At 37.0% G+C, this 22,926-nt stretch overlaps 1 protein-coding gene across 1 annotated transcript in view; it reads right to left on the bottom strand.

Moving 5' to 3' along the window:
* Positions 1-9,917, bottom strand: part of LOC143649335 (prothrombin-like) — a 118,984-nt gene extending 109,067 nt beyond the window's left edge. Inside the window, 1 exon segment of the mRNA XM_077119438.1 lies at positions 9,726-9,917. The gene's annotated coding sequence lies outside the window, so the exon portion shown is untranslated.
* Between the last annotated feature and the right edge of the window lie 13,009 nt (positions 9,918-22,926).

Genomic DNA, 22,926 nt, shown 5'->3' with positions numbered 1-22,926 from the left:
CCATTTGCCTTCTTATGAAGTGCTAAGCAAGCCAGAACTGAGTTTTGCCCTGGAGATCCTAACTGAGGACACACAGGTGCCTTGAGAGGAAGCCACTGGAATCAGAAGTACAAAGTGGTAAACCAGGAGCAAGGATCTCAGACACAGCCATGTGCCCTCCCAGCTGACAGAGAAATCCTGGACACCATTCACCTTCTCTTCAGAATCCTTATCTGGATGCCTTAGTTAGGATATTTTTAAGGCCTTGGGATTTCAAACCTACAACTTAATGAATCCCCTGGGTTAGTTTGGTAACTGCCAGAATGTGATTTATTATAAGTGGAATGGCATTTAAAGAGGGGAATTTAATAGTTACAAGTTCACAGTTCTACAGAAGTGGAAGTATCCAAAATAAGGCATGAAAAAGAGGTTATCTTCACTCAAGAAAAGCCAACTGGACTGGAATACCTCTGTCAGCTGGGAAGTCACATGGCTACCATCTTCTGGTCCCTTGTTCCTGGGATCTGTTGCTTTCAGTCTCTGTCCATGTGCAAGTTCTTCATTTTGCTTCTTCGGGGCTGATTTTCATTTCTTGGCTTCCCTGTCTGTCTCCAGGTTCTAGCTTGTTTAACATCTCTTGGTGACATGTGCTGGGCTCCAAGCATCTCCAAACATCTATGTGTCTGTTCTCTGAAGCCACTGTTCTCCAAGCAACTACATCTGCTCTCTCTATAGGCTCCATGGCTTCTGTCATTTCCGTCAACTCTCTTCAAAATGTTTCCTCTTTTAAAGGATTCTAGTAAATTAACCAAGACCCACCTGGAATGGGTAGAGTCACATCTTCTAATCAGGCTTCACACCCACAATTGGCACACCACATTTCAGTGGAGATAATCTAATCAATTTACAGCCTATAGTGCTGAATTGGGATTAAAAGAAATGGCTGCTCCCAGAAAATTGGATCAGGATTAAAATATGGCTTTTCTGGGGTACATAATATTTTCAAACCAGCACATCCCTTTTATAAAAGCCATTCTGTTTTTAGTATTTTGCATTTTGGCAGGATTAGCAAACTAAAATAGCATTTATATGTTTTCATGTCTAAGAACAAATTTTTTTTAACTGAACATTATAAGCTCTCTGTGTCTGTAGTAGGTCTGTTATGATTTTTCCTACCTTTGGATGGTATTATCAAATTAACTAATAAAACCCCTTAAAAAGCTCTATTCAAAGTGACTTAAAGACAAATAACTGTTAGGTTTGGGTGTCAACTTGGTCAAGTGATGATACCCTGGTATTATGTTGCTCTAGACTTAAATTATCAGTATCTGAACTTCATCTATGGCTGATTACATTTGCAGTTGCTAAGAGAGGTGCCTCCCACAGTGAGTGAGATTTAATTTAACTTAATTTAATTTAATTAAGAGAGCTCAGCAGGTTAACATACCTCATCTCAGCAGCCCAGATATTTGGAGATGCAGTAAAGAATCACCCCAGGGAAAGACAATGGAACCCAGAAACCAAGAGTGAAGGTCAGTAGACATTGTCATGTGCCTTCCCATGTAACAGAGAACCTCAGATGAAATCTAGCTACCTTTCCTCTGAAGAACTATACATTTTTACCCAAATAAATCCCCTTATTAAAGGCTGATCCATCTCTGGTGTGTTGCATTCTGGCAGCTTTAGCAAATTAAAACAATAACACATATAAAAATTAATTCTAATTAAGTTTCAGAAACTAAAGAAAGCAAACTTCTAATATTTCCCCAATGAAAAAAGTGCATTTATTGAACCAAATCCAAGTGCTTTGAAGGAAATTAAAAGTTTTCATAACTCAGATAAATCTTTGGCAAACAGGACTAATATTAGTTAAATAAAAATAGTTATGTCATTGGAATTATGAATATAAGTAAAAAATAACCATATAATTTTATTCCACTTGGGTATGTTCTTCCAATTTTTATACAGGATTATTGATCAAATAAACTAGCACTAGATCTTTAAGATGATGAACAATGTAAATTTGTATATAAAGAGTAATCATGCTTTGAAGGATGTCAACCTGAACAGGTTCCAAGGTATTCTGATAACTTTATGTAAAGTATGCAAGATGTGCTTTGTTAAAAGCAAAGAAAGTATTTTGCCTTAAAGTTAAATAATTGGTAGCCCCCCAAAACTACGTTCTCTCTAAATCTAAAGTACATTCATTCCATAACAATATCAGGAAACCAAAAACCACTTCAGTAATAATGCAAATAAAATACAAAGTCAGAAACAGTACAAAAATCTCATCAAATTCAGCTACAGGCATGGTCTGTCTTAAGGCAAAATTATACTCAGGTCCCGGATATGTAAATCTCAGAACTTATAAAACTTATTTTCTGTCAACATACAAAGGAAAGACCATCGTAAGATACATATTCCCATTTCCATAGAAAGGAACTGAAGGGAACACAGGAGTCATCAGACCTAAATAGTTTAAAAAACCTGTGGGACAAACTCCAGTAGATTTCAAGGTCTGAGACTCACCTATCTTCAGGCTTTAGAAAGCAGCATTCTCACCCTTTCCAAAGGCCTACACAGTGGTCCACCTCTCTCCAAATGCAACCTTGGGGGACATTGGGGAAACCACCTTTTTCTTGCCTCCACCCTCTCCAAGCATTGGGGCTGCACATGGGCTCTCTGCCATCTCCAGGACACATGCTCAACCCCACAACGTTGTGGCAGCCAAGCTCTTCCCAAACCCCAAGGAATGTACTTCACTCTCTCCAAGGCCTGAGGTGGCATGACTCTTCTACTGCAACAGTGGAAGGCCAGTCCTCTGCCTTTGGGGCAAACTCACCCTTTCCACATGTTTGGGTGGGTCTGCTCTCCTGGCCCAAGGTTTCTTGACTTCAGACCTCAGCCTCATACTGTATGAGACCAAAGGAAGAGAGCTGTGTTTTATCCAAAACCCAGATTTTCTGTAGCACTCACTTTAATGCAAGAAGTCTGGATACCCTTTTTTTCAGTAGCGCCACAAGGAAGTCAGAAGATACTGCCATGTTTGCCATGTGCCCTTCCAGCTAAGAGAGAAACATTGAACTTCATCAGCCTTCTTGAACCAAGTCAAAATTAAAAGCAAATTGAGGAAAAACATGATTTTCTCTAGCCAAAATAAGCAAGAATCTTGCTAACTTCCAGCATCCAAAATATGGACAAGATATATGAAACAATGATTTTGCAGTATACTGTACATAGGCAATGAAGAAATGAACCAAATGAAGTGTCTTATACTTGCCTCAGCTTACTGAGTTGACAGGCTTCCAGATTGACATACAGGAGCTCTGCAGACTTCCTGAGTTGAAATGCAGAATGGAAAATGTGTGGAAACCAAAGTGTTTCAAGTTCACTGAAGACAGTGCCAGGGAGGAGACAGTGACACAGATAGAAAACTCTAGGGGTCTGCAAAGTGTCTCCTTAGAATATATAGATGAGTTTTGATCATATGCATGTGAGTAAACTATCCAAGACTAGAGAAGGAACCACCTGAAAAATTATGGAGGTTTCAGAACACAGTGTTCAAACAGCGCCAAAACTGTACCTCTTCTAAAAAGGTGACTGGAAAAATCACATGATTGTGAGGAATAATTAGCTCTAAATTGACCACTGCTTCAGACCTTTCTAAATAATCTTAGAAACAATACCAAAAAGTAACCAGTTGTTACAAAGTAACTTAAAAACAATCTGTTCTAGTTTGCTAGCTGCCAGAATGCAATATACCAGAAATGGAATGGCTTTTAAAAGGGGTGATTTAATGAGTTGCTAGTTTACAGATCTAAGAAGGAGAAAATGTCCCAATAAAAACAAGTCTATAGAAATGTCCAATCAAAGGCATCCAGGGAAAGATACCTTGGCTCAAGAAGGCCAATGAAGTTCAGGGTCTCTGTCTCAAGTGAGACGGCACATGGTGAACACAGTCAGGGCTTCTCTCTTGGCTGGAAGGGCACATGGCAAATATGGCGTCATCTGCTAGTTTTCTCTCCTGGCTTCCTATTTCATGAAGCTCCCCAGGAGGCATCTTCTTTCTTCATCTCCAAAGGTCGCTGGCTGGTGGACTCTCTGCTTCGTGGTGTGGCAGCATTCTCTGCCCTCTCTGAGTCTCTCATTCTCCAAAATGTTTCCTCTTTTATAGGACTTCAGAAACTAATCAAGACCCACTCAAATGGGTGGAGACATGTCATCCCCTAATCCAGTTTAACAACCATTCTTAACTAAATCTCATCAATCAGGGAGATGATCTCATTACAGTTTAAAACATACAGTATTGAATAGAGATTATTCTACCTTTATGAAATGGGATTTATATTAAAACATGGCTTTCTTAGGGGGCATATATCCTTTCAAACCAGCACACAATCCATAATAAATTATGGAATATTTATTGTAAAGCAAAAGTCTCCATTATCCAGTCAGGAAAAATCCACAATGTCCAGACTCCAGTAAAAATTTACAAGTTGTGCAGAGAAGGAGAAAAATTGAACCCATAATGAGGAGATAAACCAGTAGTCAAAAACAATCAAGAAACTGAACAGATATTAGAACAGAGGAGGACATTAAATCTGCTATTATCGCTGTATTCTGTGTTCAAAAAGTTCAGTAAGGAATGGAAGATATTAAAAAGGACCAAATTAAAAATATAGAAAGAGAAAATACATTAAGATGAAAAAATATATGATAGATTGAATTTATGGCTTAATAGGCTGTGATGGCTTGAGACTGTATGTACCCCAGAAAACATCATGTTTTTAAAACTAATCCATTCCTATGGGTGTTGACCTATTATAAGTAGGTGAGCAAGATCTGAAGTTGAGACATAGCCTATATCATTCAGGATGGATGTTAATCCTCATATTGGAGTCCTTTATAAGAGGATAAAAGACAGACAGAAGACACACAAAAAAGCCCCAGAGAAGCTGACAGAGAGCTCAGAGAAGACACAAAGAAAACAGAGAAACCACACAAACAGCAAGGAGACCACTAATGCCAGAAGCTGGAAGAAATGAAACCTGGGAGAGAAAGGAGAGACCAGCAGATGTTGTCATGTGCCTGGCCATGTGAGAGTGGAGTGACAATTACCAGTTTTGGGGGGAGAAACATTGCTGTTGATGCCTTGATTTGGACACTTTCATGGCCTTAGAACTGTAAACCTGAAAATTAACAAATCGCCCTCGTAAAAACAAAAAAAAGAAGTCTGAATAGTTCATTTAACAATCTCAAACACATAACACCCAAAATGGGAATGAAGGCTCACAATTCTGTGTAACTTAATGTAATTGCTGGATATAACCGAGAGCATATAGGGTAGATGATTAAAAAGTCTTGGCACGGTTCCTTGAGGGACTGGAAAAAATATATGGAACTATTAATATTTCCCACCTGGGAAACTCCTGATACTCTTCCAAACATTAAAGATTCCCAAGTTAAAAGTCTAAACACTGGATCTTGAGGTTTGCTCTTATGAAACGTTTTTCAGTAGCAGAGAAGCTAAGTCTACCTATAATTCTGCATAAACATTACTTCCAGAGAAACTCTTGTGCTCAAATGTGGCTTCTCTTTCTCTAACCCAACTCTGCAAGTAAAATCATTATTGTCTCCCTTACATGGGGTATGAAATCCAGGGATATGAATCTACCTGACAATGTGGGCCATGACTCCCAGGAATGAGCCTGGTCCTGGCACCATGGGGATCAAAAATGCCTTCATGACCAAAAGGGGCAAAAAAAAAATCTGAAAAATGTGAATATGCCCAATCATAATTGCCAGCTCTTATTTTCTTCTATACCTTAGTCACACTCCTGGCATGAAGCTGTATTAGGGCTCTCAAGGGAAACAGAACAAATAGGAGATATAGGAGATATCTGTAAATACGAGATTTTATAAATATGTGTCATACAACTGTGGGGATGCACAAGTCCAAATTCCACAATGCAGGCTGCAAACTGACAACTTCAATGAAAATCTAGAATGAATCCCACAGGAGACTGGTTGACAGAAGAGGAGAGAGAGAATCTCTTCTGATGTCCCCTTTAAAGTCTCCAGCTAATTAGAATATATATCGCTAATTGTGGAAGGCATTCTTCTTGGCCAACTGTAGATGTAATTAGCTATAAATACAATCAACATTCTAATGACTTAATAAACCATCCTTCTGGTCTATTAATCAGCTATGAAATGTCCTTGCAGTAATGGCTAGTCCAGTGCTTGCTTGACGAGACAACTGGGCTCCATTACTGGCCAAGCTGACACATGAACCCAACCATAACAGTATTCCCCTTGTCATCTTGGCAGCTCTACATATCACAATAAACCATATTTAATCTCTAAAGAGAACACAGTAGCGGTTATGTATTGTTGGGTTATGTAGTATTGTTATGTTTCACCTAACAATACTCAACTGTCATGCATGCAACCAGAAAAACATTAAATCTCTATAGAATAGGGTACAGATCCTCGGATAACATTCACTCTTAAACTTGATAGTTTATATCTTAAATACTATGACATGAACAATAGAACATATGTCATGTAATACAAGGCTCATCCAGGGAAAAAAATTCCTGTACCAACCAATAGGATAATTTTTTTAAAACTTCCTTGTTCTGCCTGTATAACCCTCCCTATTGTTCCTCAGATCTCCCCTACATTTTATGGATTAGACATAACCCAAATCATGAATCACTTAGTGAAGCTCCAAGATTCAAGCAATTAATTTCTTTGTACATTTTTTTTGGCCTGTTGACACATAGAAGAGACAAATTAGTACTTGTTCTGATCATTCTGTACTTCCTGATCTCTCCATGGGTAGATCAACTCTTATGCAGACAAGAAAATATCCAAAACATAAAACAGCAGGGATTTGAGATAGATTTCAAGACAATGATTGAACATTTCAACAGTGAAGAAAAATAAAAAGGCAGTTTCCCTCTTTCTTTCATGTGTAAGTTATATATGTTTACAAGGATAGCAAAATCTTAATGTCTTCCATGGCCCAGAAAAAAAGTTTCTCATCTAGGGCTGTGTGAGGAAATAAAAATATAATGACACTAGTGTCACACAAACTTTAAGACAATAATTTAACTGCGGTAACTATATACTTTACTTCAGAGAAGTTTAATATTCTTTTGTTTATACCAACCAGTACACTGAATTTTCCCCCTCATTAAAGTTTTCAACAAATTCAAAGTTAAATTAATATCATTTTCAAGGGCAAGAAATGACAACTTTTCTTGATACTGTTTACTCTGTGTGACTCAGAAAGCACAAGCAACCCTCCAAGAGCACAGGCCCAAGAAGTAATGCATGAGGCACTGGATACAGGGCACAGTGACTCATTAGGAGTTACAAAAAGAACAGTGCAGTTGCAACACAGGTAGAGAGAAATTCCTGATATTCTCTCAAGTATTAGGGACTCCCAATTTAATAAGCCAACACTAGAACTTGAGGCTTCACCTTAGGAAACTTATTTCTGCAATGAGGATGTTAAGCCTACGTATAATTATGCCTAAGAGTCACCCCCAGGGAAACTCTATTGCTGCTCAGATGTGGCCTCTCTCTCTAAGCCAAACTCTGTGAATAAATACACTACACTAGACTCTATGTGGGACATGACTTCCAGGGGAGTAAATCTCCCTAGCAATAGGTGAAATGACTTCCAGGGATGAGCCTGGCCCTGGCATTCTGTGACTGACACTGCCTTCTTGGACTAAAAGGGGAAAAAGAAATGAAACAAAGTCAAGTATCAGTGGCTAAAAGATTTCAAATAGAGTTGAGAGAGTCATTCTGGTAGTTACTCTAAGGCAAGCTTCTGCCAGATATTAAAATGGCCACAGTGTGCCAAGCCCCAACTAACAGTATTCTGGAAAACTCTAAAGAATACCCAGGGTTCTCTTTACCTATTTACTTATTAAGTACATATTTTTCAGAAATTTAAAGCCTCCAAAATGTTCCCATGCCAGATAAGACCAGAAGCACAGAGGTATCAGTCTCTCCAAGAACATCAACCAGATTCAGTTCTTTACCCATAATATCAACAACCACTGTCAGCATGAAGAAGTTAGAATGATAATTGCCCAGATATCCCTGAAGATCAACAGAAGGATTAAATGAGAGGGGGGAGGTATAAGTGAGAAATTAACAAATGGTTATGACTTCTGAATCATTATATAGATAAATTTTTAGTTTCTAGTGTATTACAATAGCCAGAAAGAAATGCATGAAATTACTAAACTGCAACCCAGTATCCTTGATCTATGATAATGACTGTCTATAGCTGTTATCACGTTATCATGTGATTATAAAACCTTGTGTCGGGCAACCCCTCTATTCAGTGTATGGTTAGATAAGGAATAAAATAATGCTTATAAGGCATGAAAAAAAGCAGAATCATATAAGGATACTATACTGAACAATGAAATAGAATTGAGAGTCAGAAATAGACCCTCTTATCTATGGTGGTGGTAGTTTGGAGCTGTTATGTAACACAGAAAATGCCATGTTCTTTTAATCCATTCCAGTGGATGCAGAGGTATTGTGGCTTGGACATTTGGTTAGATTATTTCAATTGAGATGTGACCCATTTCATTCAAGGTTAGTTTTAATCCCTTTCCTAGAGTCCTTTATGGGAGGGTACAAGACAGAATAGGACCAGAAAGTCCAAAGAAGCTGAGAGATAATATTAAGTGAAACTCATATAGAGAACAGAGCTGGGGAAACTAAGGGAGGACAGAGGGGCCCACTGGAACCAGAAGCTAAAACCATGAAACTGGAGTTGAAGAGCTAGCAGGCACCAGTAATGTACATGCCTTCCAACATGACAGAAGTATCCTGGATGTCTTCACAGTCATAGTATATTTCTGTTGATGCCTTAATTATGACATTTTCATGAATTTATAAATGAAAATTGTGAGCTATAAATCCCATTGTAAAACCCAATCCATTTCTGTTGTATTGCATTCTGGAAGATTTAGCAGACTGAAACATTGGCCAATTGATTTTTGACTAGGCAGTGAAGTTCACTCAAGTGGGAAAGAACAGCCTGTTTAACAAATGGTGCTAGAGAATTGGATATTCATACTCAAAAAGATGAAAAAGGACCCTACCTCATACCTTACACAAAAATTAACTCCAAATGGATCAAAGATGTTAAACATTACAGTTGAGACCATAAGACTCTCAGAATAAAACGTAGGGAAAAATCTTAAAGATGTTGTGATGGGAGATGGTTTCTTGGGCTTTACACCCAAAGCACAAACAATGAAGAAAGAGAAAGATAAATGGGCTCTGCTCAAAATTGAATACTTCTGTGCAAAGGAGTTTGTCGAGAGCAAAAAGCAATCTATTCACTGGGGGGAAATATTTGTAAACCACATAAAATCACATAGAACATGCGAGAGAATGCTCCAAATTTTCTTAATACACACCATTTTCTTGAACTCTTAATGCATTATTATTAGAACAGCAACATCTTTACAAGTTGGTTTTCATTGACTTAAAATAAAATAGCAATTTATAACTTTTACATGGCATTCACGAGGAGGTACTGCCAGCGAACTCCCGCCCCGCCCCCTCCTCTACCTTCCCCCAAGCCCCCGCGATGCTCCGGTGGCGGCCACCATGCTCCTGGGGGCCTTTCCACCTAAAAGGCCGGACCAGCGACCCGTTCCTCTAGCTGAGGGGAGGCCTCCCCGAAAGGCGGACTCACTTACCAGAGGTATGACCACCGTCTCCGTCTTCAGTCCATCGCGGTTGCCTTGTGAACTGCCCGACTCTCCTCTTTCTGCATTCTCAAATATCTGGGCGTTGACCAAAGTGCCTAAAACAATGGAACTCTCGCGATATTAGGCCTTTCTTCCGTCTGCGCGAAGTAAGAACGAGTGTACTTCCGATGTCATAGTGTCCTGCACTCACTAACCAATGAGGCCTGGAGAATCAAAACGGAATGTTGAGTATTGTTTTTAGAATGTGATCTGATCTCTTAATTTTAGAAAATGTTTAGAAAATAATCATCATTTTGAAAGCTTTTATTTTTGAGAGACAGAGGGAATCTGTGACAAGCATTTTGTATCAGATGTTGTTATTTTAATTCTCTGTATAGAGACCCACTTCTGGCTACGCTAGAAATGTAGCTATGGTGCGCTAGGATTGCAAGTTTTATGGAGCATCTCTCCCCTTTTCAATCCAGCCACCTCCTCTTTTGACTGCACAACCCAAGTACAGTTAGTCATCGAAGTTAACAGCATATACTGATTCCCCGTTTTCAACCAAAAAGATACATTAGCAGATTTTTGTGACTTGAGATTAATAAATACAGTTCTTGAAATCAGTGAACTCTGTTACAAACTGGGAAATGAGACAGTCTACCCAGTCTGTATTTTACATGCCTGCTTGGGGAAGCATTGCTGTTACATAGGAGAAAACATGTGGCTTTTAGTAGCTGTGTACAGGGAATCTATTGGATTGAATGTGCCATGCAGATAAAATTTACCGTAAGTTTATTTTCCAGGAAATGTTTCTTCAGTTCAACTGAGCATGTGTAGTGTGTCAGGTATACCACTAATGTTAGACTCTTGCCACCTAGGTTTGTCTTAAGTGTGAGTTAGAAAGTTTATGTATATTTCATTTATTTTGGTGTATAAAAGTAAATGAAGTCAATAGTTACAGAACATAGCATGTTGCGAGATGTTTAAGTATAAAAACACATTTGCACATATTTATTTGTACATGCTGTTTTGAACCCTGAATTGTTTCACATTTTAGTGCTGTGAGATGTTCAGAAACATGAAAATATGTCACTTAGTTTCAAGTATTTAACTTTTAATTGCTTATATTTTTCACAAATTTAAAGTAGCTTTGGATCTAAATAATTCATACAGTTTGGGAGAGTTTGTACCTGCAGGGACTTAATATTTGACAAAGTAGCATTTTGTTGCCCTATTAAAATATCTTTTGTAGTTTTATTTTAGCAGATAATATTTATTTGCCTAAGCTAAATCTTATGCCTAAATGATGGCTCTCTAAAACTCTGATGTTATCATAGCTCTTAGTCTTTAGGTGAATCAAATATGTAAAATCAGATGTAGAAGCTTTTATGTAATGATTCTGTTTTCAACTTTTCAAAAATTGCTAACTGACTAAATCTACTTTGAGTATAGTGGGACTATATCTCAAAATCATTGAACATGCAAGTTAGCACATGGTGATACCACATGCATAAGTTTTCCTTCTTTAAAATATACGAATTATTTTATGTCTTACTTTTAAAGAACTCATCTATGTAATGCAGAGGATTAAAAGTTTTCTAACATATTATGGTGTATTTTAATGTATCAAATTGCCCATTTTATGAAGCAAGGGAAAGTTAATATTGTGTAGGTTGTTAAAGAATTCAGTTTTATTCTTGTTTTTTCTAAATAAAAAGAACAAGAAAAAATAAAAAAAGAAGAACAAAAGAATTCAGTTTTATTAATTATTATCCATGTTTCAGAGCCATGCTTTCATGGGTAAGAAACTTCTAGTGAAAAGGGAAATTATCAGCAATTACTGTATAAATCTCTTAAGAAATCTATTACTTAGACAATAATGTGTACGTTTTTTACTTTTAGTTACTGCCTCTTAATTTTTGAGTACTACTCTGCATTAATTTAAAGTGCATTTTTACATTTTCTCTGATTATAGACTTTTTTTTATGTTTCATTAAAGCATTTGTTTTTTTCTTTTTATGTTACAACTTTGGAATGGCTATAAGGAATATCAAGGTGTTTTGAAAAAATGTTTCTCTCCTAGGTTATCCAGCGATGTTCTAATTTATTTGGAAAAGTCATATTCAAATATATATCTTGGATCCTTGGTATTACAGATGATGTGAGTGCATTTTTATTTGTTTATACATCAATGACTTAATAAAAATTCAAACTGATTAATAATTAAGTACTTGTGTTAATAAATTGCTACTATTTAATCCAAATTCTAGAATGAAGTCTGCCCACTTATTATATATTTTCTAAAAATAAAATACCTATGACTATGTGGAATTCTATATCCTCCAAATCAATTTTCTTGACACGCTTTTCTTATTTTATTGATTTTTCTGTATCACAAAGACTTTAAAATTTTGGAGCAAGAAACTTCAGAAATCTGAGCACACAGTTTCAAAAAATATCTTTATAGACAAATTTTCACACACATATAGTCCATACATGGCATACAGTCAGTGGCTTCCAATACCATCACATAGTTCTATGTTCATCACCATAATCATTTTTTAGAACATTTGCATCACTCCAGAAAAAGAAATATAAAGAAAAATGAAAAAAACTCATATACCCCATCCCCCTAACTCCTCCTTGTCATTGACCACTAGTATTCCCCTCTACCCAATTTAGTTTACCCCTTACACCCCCTTATTTATTTATTTATTATCCATAATTTTTTACTCATCTGTCCATACCCTGGATGAAAGGAGCATCAGATGCAAGGTTTTCAAAACCACACAGCCACATTGTAAAACTTACACCTTTATACAATCATCTACAAGAATCAAGGCTACTGGAAGATAGCTCAACAATTTCAAGTGTTACCTGCAGCCACTCCAATATGCCACAAATTAAAAAAGAGTATCTATATAATGCATGCAAATAACCTCCAGAATAACCTCTTGACTCTGAAATCTCTCAGCCACTGAAACTTTATTTTATTCCATTTCTCTCTTCCCCCTTTTGGTCAAGAAGGCTTTCTGAATCCCATGATGCCAGGTCCTTGTGAATCTCATGAGTTCTGTCTCACATTGCCAGGGAGAGTTGCACCCCTGGGAATCATGTCCCATGTAGGAGGGAAGGCAGTGTGTTCACCTTCTGGGCTAGCTTAGAGAAAGGCCACATCTGAGCAACAAAAGAGGTTCTGTGGGGGTGACTCAGGCATAATGTTAAGTAGGCTTAACCTATACTTTGCATGAATAAGTTTCATAGGGGCAAATCCTAAAATTGTGGACTTCCCCTTTTGTTTTGGTTGTCACCACTGCTTGCGAGCATATTAGAAATTCTCCAAATGAGAAAGTTGAATACTTCCTCCATTCTTCCTTGTCCCTTAAGGGGACTTTGCAAATACTTCTTAATTCACTGCCCATATTACTCTGGGATATATCAGAGCATCACACTAGCCTGGAAAAACCAACAAAATCTCATGCTCTATTCAAGATTCCATGTCCTTATCGTGTTCAACTAAATTGACCATATAAGTTAAATTAGGTAATGCACTACCCAAAATAAAACTTCTGCACCAAATAAACATCTCTAATCAGCTTCCTTTATATCGATAGTTGAAGTCTGATCTCATTTTCAACTTTTTAAACAATTCCTGTATGGGGTACTGCTGACATTCATAGTTTCAGAGCTCTAACTCTGAGTCTCAAGTGTCACATAAATATCCAAAGTTTCAGAGAACAACCAGGTTACATGCACATAACTCAGTATGTCAGAATTAAGAAAAAACAGTTACAACTCCTGACACCTATAGTTCTCCCTTCCATTTCTCAGTCATTGTATCCTTAGGCCACCTCCATCCATTTTGAGTTGTAAACACTGCCACCACAAACACCAGTATGAGCACACATGTTAAGTTTATATGGCCATTTTCCTCTGGCTTTCTTATAATTGACATTTTTAATGGATGGAGGCATCATATTCAGAAACTTTTAAACTATAAATCATAGTATAGTCTTGCTCTCTTTTTTCTGTTTTCCAGATTTATGGCCAGTTCTTTTAAAAGTTTTATTAAGCTTTGTGAACAATAGGATTTCAAAAGAATTTCAGTATTTTCAACTTCAATCCAAGTTAGTTTTATTCAGAGAAGACATTTTCCCCCCTTGACAGGTGTGTAGAAGAGAAAATATAATGAGAAGAATTCTGGTTTGTAATTTTAAGGACTATTCCCAGCCATAATGATTTTCCTATTTTATTTTTTGTTTTCTAAACAACATACCCTATGTCAGAAGGCTCCTGAAGATTTAAAGGAAAAGGCAAACAATCAACATGGAAAGTGTAAAATATACATTGTATTTTACTGTATTCATTTTTATTGACTTTCTTCCTTCCATAATAGATTAAGTCTGTGGTTTTGAAACTGTGTTCTGTGAAATCCTAGGATATCCAAGGCTCCTCCTGGGGCCCATCTACTCCTCTTAAGCACCACTCTTCTGATAACCTCTTTTACCCTCAGAGTAACTTCACATCAATTAATAAAGATTTAAAACTAGCCCCCTTGCCTTTACTCCATCTGCAGAAGTCACACCTACCCAGACTGTTTCCCTCTTACATGTATCCACCCTCTGCCCTTTTCCAAGCATGTGGTGCCTGCAGTTTATTGGAGCATTTATTGAGGTCCAGGGACAATGACTCCTTCAGGAACAAACTGCCAGCTGAAAGCAACGCAGGTGCCCACCAAGTTTCCTACAGCAGGGCTCAGAGAAAGGCAGGAGTCTCAGAAGCCCACAGGGGCCTGGCTAAACTCGGTATGATTGTGGCTCCTCTTCTACCATCTTAGATTTTGCCTTTCCAATTCACAGTCCCCAAACATCCTTGCATGGTTCCAATTTTGGCAGTAAAGGAACCTCAACACACTTTTCTTCTCTTTATTTTCCATAAGTCTGAGAAGTATTTATTTCTGCTTGTTGTTTAGTGGCCTTAAATATGGTGTGCTTTCGATGGTTCATTGATTTTTTTAACAGTACAATTATTTCTTTATAAATTAAAAAAATTATAAACAAACAAACAAAAACATTAACATATCATTCTGTTCTACGTATATAATCAGTAATTCTCAATATCATCACATAGTTGCATGTTCATCATTTCTTAGAACATTTGCATCAATTCAGATAAACAGATAAAAAGACAACCAAAAAAGAAATAAAACAATAACAGAAAAAAAAGATTATACATACCATACCCCTTACTCCTCACTTTCATTTATCACTAGCATTTCAAACTAAATTTATTTTAACATTTGTTCCCTCTATTACTTATTTTTATTCCATATGTTCTACTCATCTGTTGAAATGGTAGATAAAAGGAGCATCAGACACAAGGTTTTCACAATCACATAGTCACATTGTGAAAACTATATCATTATTCAATCATAATCAAGAAACATGGCTACTGGAACACAGCTCTACATTTTCAGGCAGTTCCCTCCAGCCTCTCTACTACATCTTGAATAATAAGGTGATAACTACTTAATGCATAAGAGTAACCTCCAGGATAACCTCTTGACTCTGTTTGGAATCTCTCAGCCATTGACACTTTGTCTCACTTCACTCTTCCACCTTTGGTCGAGAAGGTTTTCTCTATCTCTTGATGTTGAGTCTCAGTTCATTCTAAGGTTTTTCTCAATCCCTTGATGCTGAGTCTCAGCTCATTCCAAGATTTCTGTCCCACATTTCCAGGAAGGTCCACACCCCTGGGAGTCATGTCCCATGTAGACAGGGGGAGGGCAGTGAGTTTGCTCGCTGTGTTGACTGGAGAGAGAGGCCACATCTGAGCAACAAAAGAGGCTCTCTTGGGGGTGACTCTTAGATTAAATTTTAAGTAGACTTGACTTATCCTTTCCAGGGTTAAGTTTCATATAAACAACCCCCAAGACTGGGGGCTTTGCCTATAGCTTTGGTTGTCCACACTGCTTGTGAGAATATCAAAAATTCAACTTGGGGAAGTTGAATTTCTCCCCATTCTCACCATTCCCTGAAGGGAACTTTGCAAATACTTTTCCACTCACTGACCAAATCACTCTGGGATTCATTGGGGCATCACTCTGGACAAACAAACAAAATTTCATGTCCTACCCAAGATTCCAAGTACTTATGGTGTTCAATCAAGCTATCAACATGTTATATTAGGAGATACAGTGGTCAAATATAAATTTTGTACAAAATAAATATTTTTTGCATTAGTCTCACGCATAAGTTGAAATTTTAAAATATTAATTGCCATCTATTTTTAGCACCCTGCAGTAATGACATTCCTTTGTTCTTCCTCATGCACAAACCTTTTTGAAATCTGTATGTTTATTCACTATCATTATACACTCTAGGCATTCCTAGATTATACCATCTCAATCTTTATCATCTATCTTTCTTTCTGATTTCATTTATGCCCCCAGCCCTCCTCCCTCTATCATTCTCACACGCAGCTTCATACAGTGTTTTAACATAATTGTGTTGCATAGTTGTGCTGTCCATTTCTGAGTCTTTATATTTAGTTCTGTTGCACAATCTGTATCTCTTCAGCTCCGATTACCCAGTATCTTACCTTATTTCTATTTCCTGATGGTCTCTGTTACCAATGAAATATTCCAAGTTTATTCACTAATGTCAGTTCATATCAGTGAGACCATACAGTGTTTGTCCTTTTGTTTTTGGCTAATCTCACTCAGCATAATGTCCTCAAGGTCCATCCATGTTGCTACATACTTCATAACTTTATTTTGTCTTAAAGCTGTGTAATATTCCATTGTATGTATATACCACAGTTTGTTTAGCCATCAGTTGATGGACATTTTGGCTGTTTCCATCTCATAGCAGTTGTAAATAATATTGCTATAAACATTGGTGTGCAAGCGTCCATTTGTGTTCTTGCCCTCATTTCCTTTGAGTAGATACCTAGCAATGATATTGCCAAGTCATACGGCAATTCGATATTCAGCTTTTTGAGGAACCACCAAACTGCCTTCCACAGCAGTTGAACCATTTGACATTCCCACCAACAGTGAATAAATGTGTCTCTTTCTCCACATCCTCTCCAGCACTTGTCATTTTCTGTTTTGTTGATAATGGCCATTCTGGTGGGTGTGAGATGGTATCTCATTGTAGTTTTGATTTGCATTTCTCTAATGGCCAGGGACATTGAGCATCTCTTCATGTGCCTTTTGGCCATTTATATTTACTCTTCTGAGAATTGTCTATTCAAGTCTTTTTCCCATTTTGTAATTGGATTGGCTGTCTTTTTGTTGTTGAGTTGAACAATCCCTTTCTAAATTCTGGATACTAAACCTTTATCTGATATGTCATTTCCAAATATTGTCTCCCATTGTATAGGCTGTCTTTTTACTTTCTTAATGCAGTTCTTTGATGCACAAAAGTGTTTAATTTTGAGGAATTTCCATTTATTTATTTATTTCTTCAGTACTCTTGCTTTGGGTGTAAGGTCTATAAAACTGCCTCCAAGTATAAGAATTATAAGATATTTCCCCACATTTTCCTTTAACTGTTTTATGGTCTTAGACCTAATATTTAGATCTTTGATCCATTTTGATTTAATTTTTGTATAGGGTGTGTGATATGGGTCCTCTTTTATTCTTTTGCATATGGATATCCAGTTTTCTAGGCACCATTTATTGAGGAGACTGTTCTGCCCCAGGTGAGTTGGCTTGACTGCCTTATCAAAGATCAAATGTCCATACATGAAAGGGTCTATATCTGAGCACTCTATTCAATTCCATTGGTCAATATATCTATCTTTATTCCAGTACCATGTTGTTTTGACCACTGTAGCTTCATAATATACCTTAAAGTCCGGCAGTGTGAGACCTTCAGCTTCGTTTTTTTTCCTCAGGATACTTTAAGCAATTCAGGGCACCCTGCCCTTCCAGATAAATTTGCTTATTGGTTTTTCTATTTCTGAAAAGTAAGTTGTTGGGATTTTAATTGGTATTGCATTGAATCTGTAAATCAACTTAGGTAGAATTGACATCTTAACTATATTTAGTCTTTCAATCTATGAACACAGTATGTCCTTCCATCTATTTAGGTCTTCTGTGATTTCTTTTAACAATTTCTTGTCATTTTCTTTGTATAGGTCTTTTGTTTCTGTAGTGAAATTTATTCCTAAATATTTTATTCTTTTGGTTGCAATTGTAAATGGAATTCATTTCTTGATTTCCCCCTCAGATTGTTCATTACTAGTGTATAGAAACACTACAGATTTTTGAGTGTTGATCTTGTAACCTGCCACTTTGCTGTACTCATTTATTAGCTTTAGTAGTTTTGCTGTGGATTTTTGGGGGGTTTTGACATATAGTATCATATAATCTGCAAACAGTGACAGTTTTACTTATTCCTTTCCCATTTTGATGTCTTGTATTTCTTTTTGATATCTAATTGCTCTGGCTAGAACTTCCAACACAATGTTGAATAACAGTGGTGATAGTGGACATCCTTGTCTTGTTCCTGATCTTAGGGGGAAAGTTTTCACTTTTTCCCAATTGAGGATGATATTAGCTGTGGGTTTTTCATATATTCGCTTTATCATTTTAAGGAAATTCCCTTGTATTCCTATCCTTTGAAGTGTTTCAACAGGAAAGGATATTGAATTTCATCAAATGCCTTCTCTGCATCAGTTGAGAGGATCATGTGATTATCTGCTTTGATTTGTTGATATGGTGTATTACATTAATTGATTTTCTTATGTTGAACCATCCTTACATACCTGGGATGAATCCTACTTGGTCATGATGTATAATTCTTTTAATGTGTTGCTGGATTTGATTTGCTAGAATTTTGTTGAGGATTTTTGCATCTATATTCATTACAGAGATTGGTCGGTAGTTTTCTCTTTTTGTAATATCTTTGTCTGGCTTTGGAATGAGGGTGATGTTGGGTTCATGGAATGAATTAGGTAGCTTTCCCTCCTCTTCAATTTTTTGGAAGAGTTTGAGCAGTATTGGCACTAATTCCTTCTTGAATGTTTGGTAGAATTCACATGTGAAGCCATCTGGTCCTGGAGATTTTGGGGGGTAGCTTTTTAATGACTTATTCAATTTCTTTACTTGTGATTGGTTTGTTGAGGTTGTCTGTTCCTTCTCAAGTTAAAGTTGGTTGTTCATGCCTTTCTAGGAAGTTGTCCATTTCATGTACATTGTTGTATTTATTAACATAAAGTTGTTCATAGTATCCTGTCATTACTTCCTTTATTTCTGTGGTGTCAGTGGTTATGTCTTGTCTTACATTTCTGATCTTATTTATTTGCATCCTCTCTCTTCTTCTTTTTGTCAATCTTGCTAAGGGTCCATCAATCTTATTGATTTTCTCATAGAACCAGTTTCTGGTTTTATCAATTTTCTCAATTGTTTTCATGTTCTCAATTTCATTTATTTCTGCTCTAATCTTTGCTATTTCTTTCCTTTTGCTTGCTTTGGGGTTAGTTTGCTGTTCTTTCTCTACTTCTTCCAAGTGGACAGTTACTTCCTCAATTTTTGCCCTTTCTTCTTTTTTGATACAAGCATTCAGGACAATAAATTTCCCTCTTAGCACTGTCTTTCTGTGTCCCATAAGTTTTGGTATGTTGTGTTTTCATTTTCATTTGTCTTCAGATATTTACTGATTTTTCTTGTAATTTCTTTCTAGACCCACTGGTTGTTTAAGAGTGTGTTGTTGGGCCTCCACTTATTTGTGAATTTTCTGGTGCTCTGTCTATTATTGATTTCCAACTTCATTCCTTTATGATCTGAGAAAGTGTTTTGTATGATTTCAATCTTTTTAAATGTTTTGAGTCTTGCTTTGCAACCCAGAATATGGTCTATCTTTGAGAATGACCCATGAACACTTGAGAAAAGGTGTATCCTGCTGTTGTGGGTTGTAATGTTCTATAAATGTCTATTAAATCTAGCTCATTTATTGTAACATTCAGATTCTCTGTTTCTTTTTTGATCCTCCTTCTAGATGTTCTGTCCAGTGATGACAGTGGGGAATTGAAGTCTCCAACTATTGTGGTAGATGAATCTACTTCTCTTTTCAGTGTTTTCAGTGTTTGCCACATGTATTTTGGAGCTTTCTGGTTCGGTGCATAAATATTTATGATTGTTATGTCTTCATGCTGAATTGTTCCTTTTATTAGTACATAGTATCCTTCTTTGTCTCTTTTAACTGTTTTATATTTGAAGTCTAATTTGCTGGATAGTAGTATAGCTGCTTCTGCTATTTTATGATTGCTATTTGCATGAAATGTCTTTTCCCAACCTTTCACTTTCAACCTATGTTTATCTTTGGGTCTAAGATATGTTTCCTGTAGACAGCATATAGATGGGTCCAGTTTTTTAATCCATTCTTCCAGTCGATGTCTTTTGGTTGGGGAGTTCAATCCATTAACATTCAGTGCTATTATTGTATCAGTAGTACTTACTTCTACTATTTTGCCTTCTGGGTTTTATGTGTCATATCTAATTTTCCTTCTGTTTACCTTTCCTCATAGTCTTCATTTCTACACCCTTCTCCATACCTCTGTCTTCTATCTTTTAGTATCTGTCTCTAGTACTCCCTTTAGTATTTCTTGCAGAGCTGGTCTCTTGGTCACAAATTCTCTCAATGATTTTTTGTCTGAAAATGTTTTAATTTCTCCCTCATTTTTGAAGGACAATTTTACTGGATATAGAATTCTTGGTTGGCAGTTTTTCTCTTTTAGTATTTAAATATATCATCCCACTGTCTTCTCACCTCCATGGTTTCTGCTGAGAAATCTACACATAGTCTTATTGGGTTTCCCTTGTATGTGATGGATTGCTTTTCTCTTGCTGCTTTCAAGATTCTCTCTTTCTCTTTGACCTCTGATATTCTGATTAGTAAGTGTCTTGGAATGCATCTATTTGGATCTATTCTCTTTGGGGTATACTTCAGTTCTTGGATCTGTAATTTTAAGTCTTTCATAAGAGTTGGGAAATTTTCAGTGATAATTTCCTCCATTAGTTTTTCTCCTCCTTTTCCCTTCTCTTCTCCTTTTGGGACATGCACAACGTGTATATTCATGCACTTCATATTGTCATTCAATTCCCTGAGTCCCTGCTCATATTTTTCCATTTTTTCCCTATAGTTTCTGTTTCTTGTTGGATTTCAAATGTTCTGTCCTCCAGTTCACTAATCCTATCCTCTGCCTCTCCAATTCTACCATTTTAGCTTCCCCTCATTTTTTTCTTATCTTCTACTGTGCTTTCATTCCCATAAGTTCTGTGATTTGTTTTTTCAGACTTTCAGTTTCTTCTTTTTGTTCATTCCTTGCCTTCTTTATATCCTCCCTCAATTCATTGATTTGGCTTTTGATGAGGTTTTCCATGTCTGTTCATATATTCTGAATTAATTGCTTCAGCTCCTGTATCATATTTGAGTTATTGGTTTGTTCCTTTGACTGGACCATATCTTCAATTTTCCTAGTGGGATTTGTTATTTTTCATTGGTGCCTAGGCATTTAATTATGTTAATTATTTTATTCTGGAGATTGCTTTCACTTCTTTTACCTAAGGTTTTCTTACTGGATGGATTTGTTGTCTATCTGTTCTTTGACATTCAGTTCAGCTTTTTTTGGACCTCTAGCTTAGGTTTTGTTTGACTGAAGAGAATTTTTCAATTTTTGTTTTCTTGTTTCTTGCCCTGCTTGTATGGTGCCTTTACCTCCCACCCCTAGGAGGATTTACTTAGGTATTATACACCCCAGCCAGATTTTCTTAGACCAAACTTGCCTCCTATCAGGAGGAAAGAGTCATCTGCATTGGTTTTCCCTGAGGGTGAGACCCAGCAGGTTGAAAGACTTTCCTATGAAGTCTCTGAGCTCTGTTTTTCTTATCCTGCCCAGTGTGTCATGCTTTTCTGCCTGAAGGTCCCACCAGCATAAGGTGACATGGTACCTTTAAGTTTGGCAGACTCTCCCTGATGGTGGCATGTTGGAGACAGAGGAGAGGTTGTAGGCTAGTTTTAATGGCTTCAAATTACTAAGCCCTGGTGTCTGAATTCCTTGAGGGAGGGATTCTACCTGAGTTGGGCTTCATCCCTCCCCAGGGGAAGGCACAGACTTGACACAAATCCTGAAATGAGCTTGTTTCTGCCTATGCCTGGGTCAGTTGCAGCCTGAGAAGTCTTGCTGCTGAATCCAGAGGCAGTCAAGTCTTTGTAGAAACACAGCCACAAAAACCTCTGTTTCTTTTCTTTTTTTTTCTTTTTCCATTAGCCCAATGAGCAACCTCCACTTTGACCAGGTTCACCTGAACTGGGGGCCTATTTTTAGTAGTCAGAATTTGTTAATTAATGCCACAATTGGTGTTTGGTTGGGATCAGCCCCTGCTGCTGTTAAAGTCTCTTTCCTTTCTCCTTTGGGAAGCAGTCTGTGGGGGTGGGACACCGGCTACTTTGGCTTGGGGAACTCACGGTTCTGGGGAGGCTCACACCCAGTCCAGCTGGTCCAGACTAGGGTATACTGTGTGTCCAGTCACTGATGTGGCTCCAGGAACTGTTCTGTACTGTTTCTGGTTATTTAGTAGTTGTTCTGAAGGACAAAATAAAATGCACACATTGCTAAGCCATCATCTTGGCCTCTCAAGAGTATGATTATTCTGGTTCATTGATTTTAGGATCTATGATTTTGACCTTGTTTTTGGCAGCAGGTGTTTATTTTGATTTAGTCAAATTTAATGTGTTCATTCACAGAAAAATAGGTGACCAGCAGATCACAGAAATCCTTGTGTTTATCATAGAATTTTTACTGGGAGATTTCTTCCTTGAGTAATGCCCATTAATACTTATTTATTGCCCATCATGACTGAGATCAATGGAGTAAAAAAGAAACTTGAGAAAGAAATTTAAGAATGCTATAAATGAGACACTACACCATAAGTTCAGCTCTCATTTCATGAATGGAATGAATTCTTGTGGGTTCAATCATGGTAGATCACACATGTATTTTATAAGATCCTATTATGGTAAGTGAACACAGTTCCAGGGAATGAAAAATTAATGAAAATTGAAAATCATATGTTATTCTGAGACTAAATACTTTATTTTCATAAAGTTCTATCACTTGAAAGAATCTGAATGTGGCAGACAAAAAGTAAATGAATTGAAGAAATAACAGACATTTATAGTTTTCTTTCTGCAAGTGC

This window comes from Tamandua tetradactyla, chromosome 11 (assembly GCF_023851605.1).
Source record: "Tamandua tetradactyla isolate mTamTet1 chromosome 11, mTamTet1.pri, whole genome shotgun sequence".
Lineage (NCBI taxonomy): Eukaryota > Metazoa > Chordata > Mammalia > Pilosa > Myrmecophagidae > Tamandua > Tamandua tetradactyla.
The sequence above is the reverse complement of the archived record's forward strand: the minus strand, read 5'-3'. Positions and strand labels throughout refer to the sequence as shown.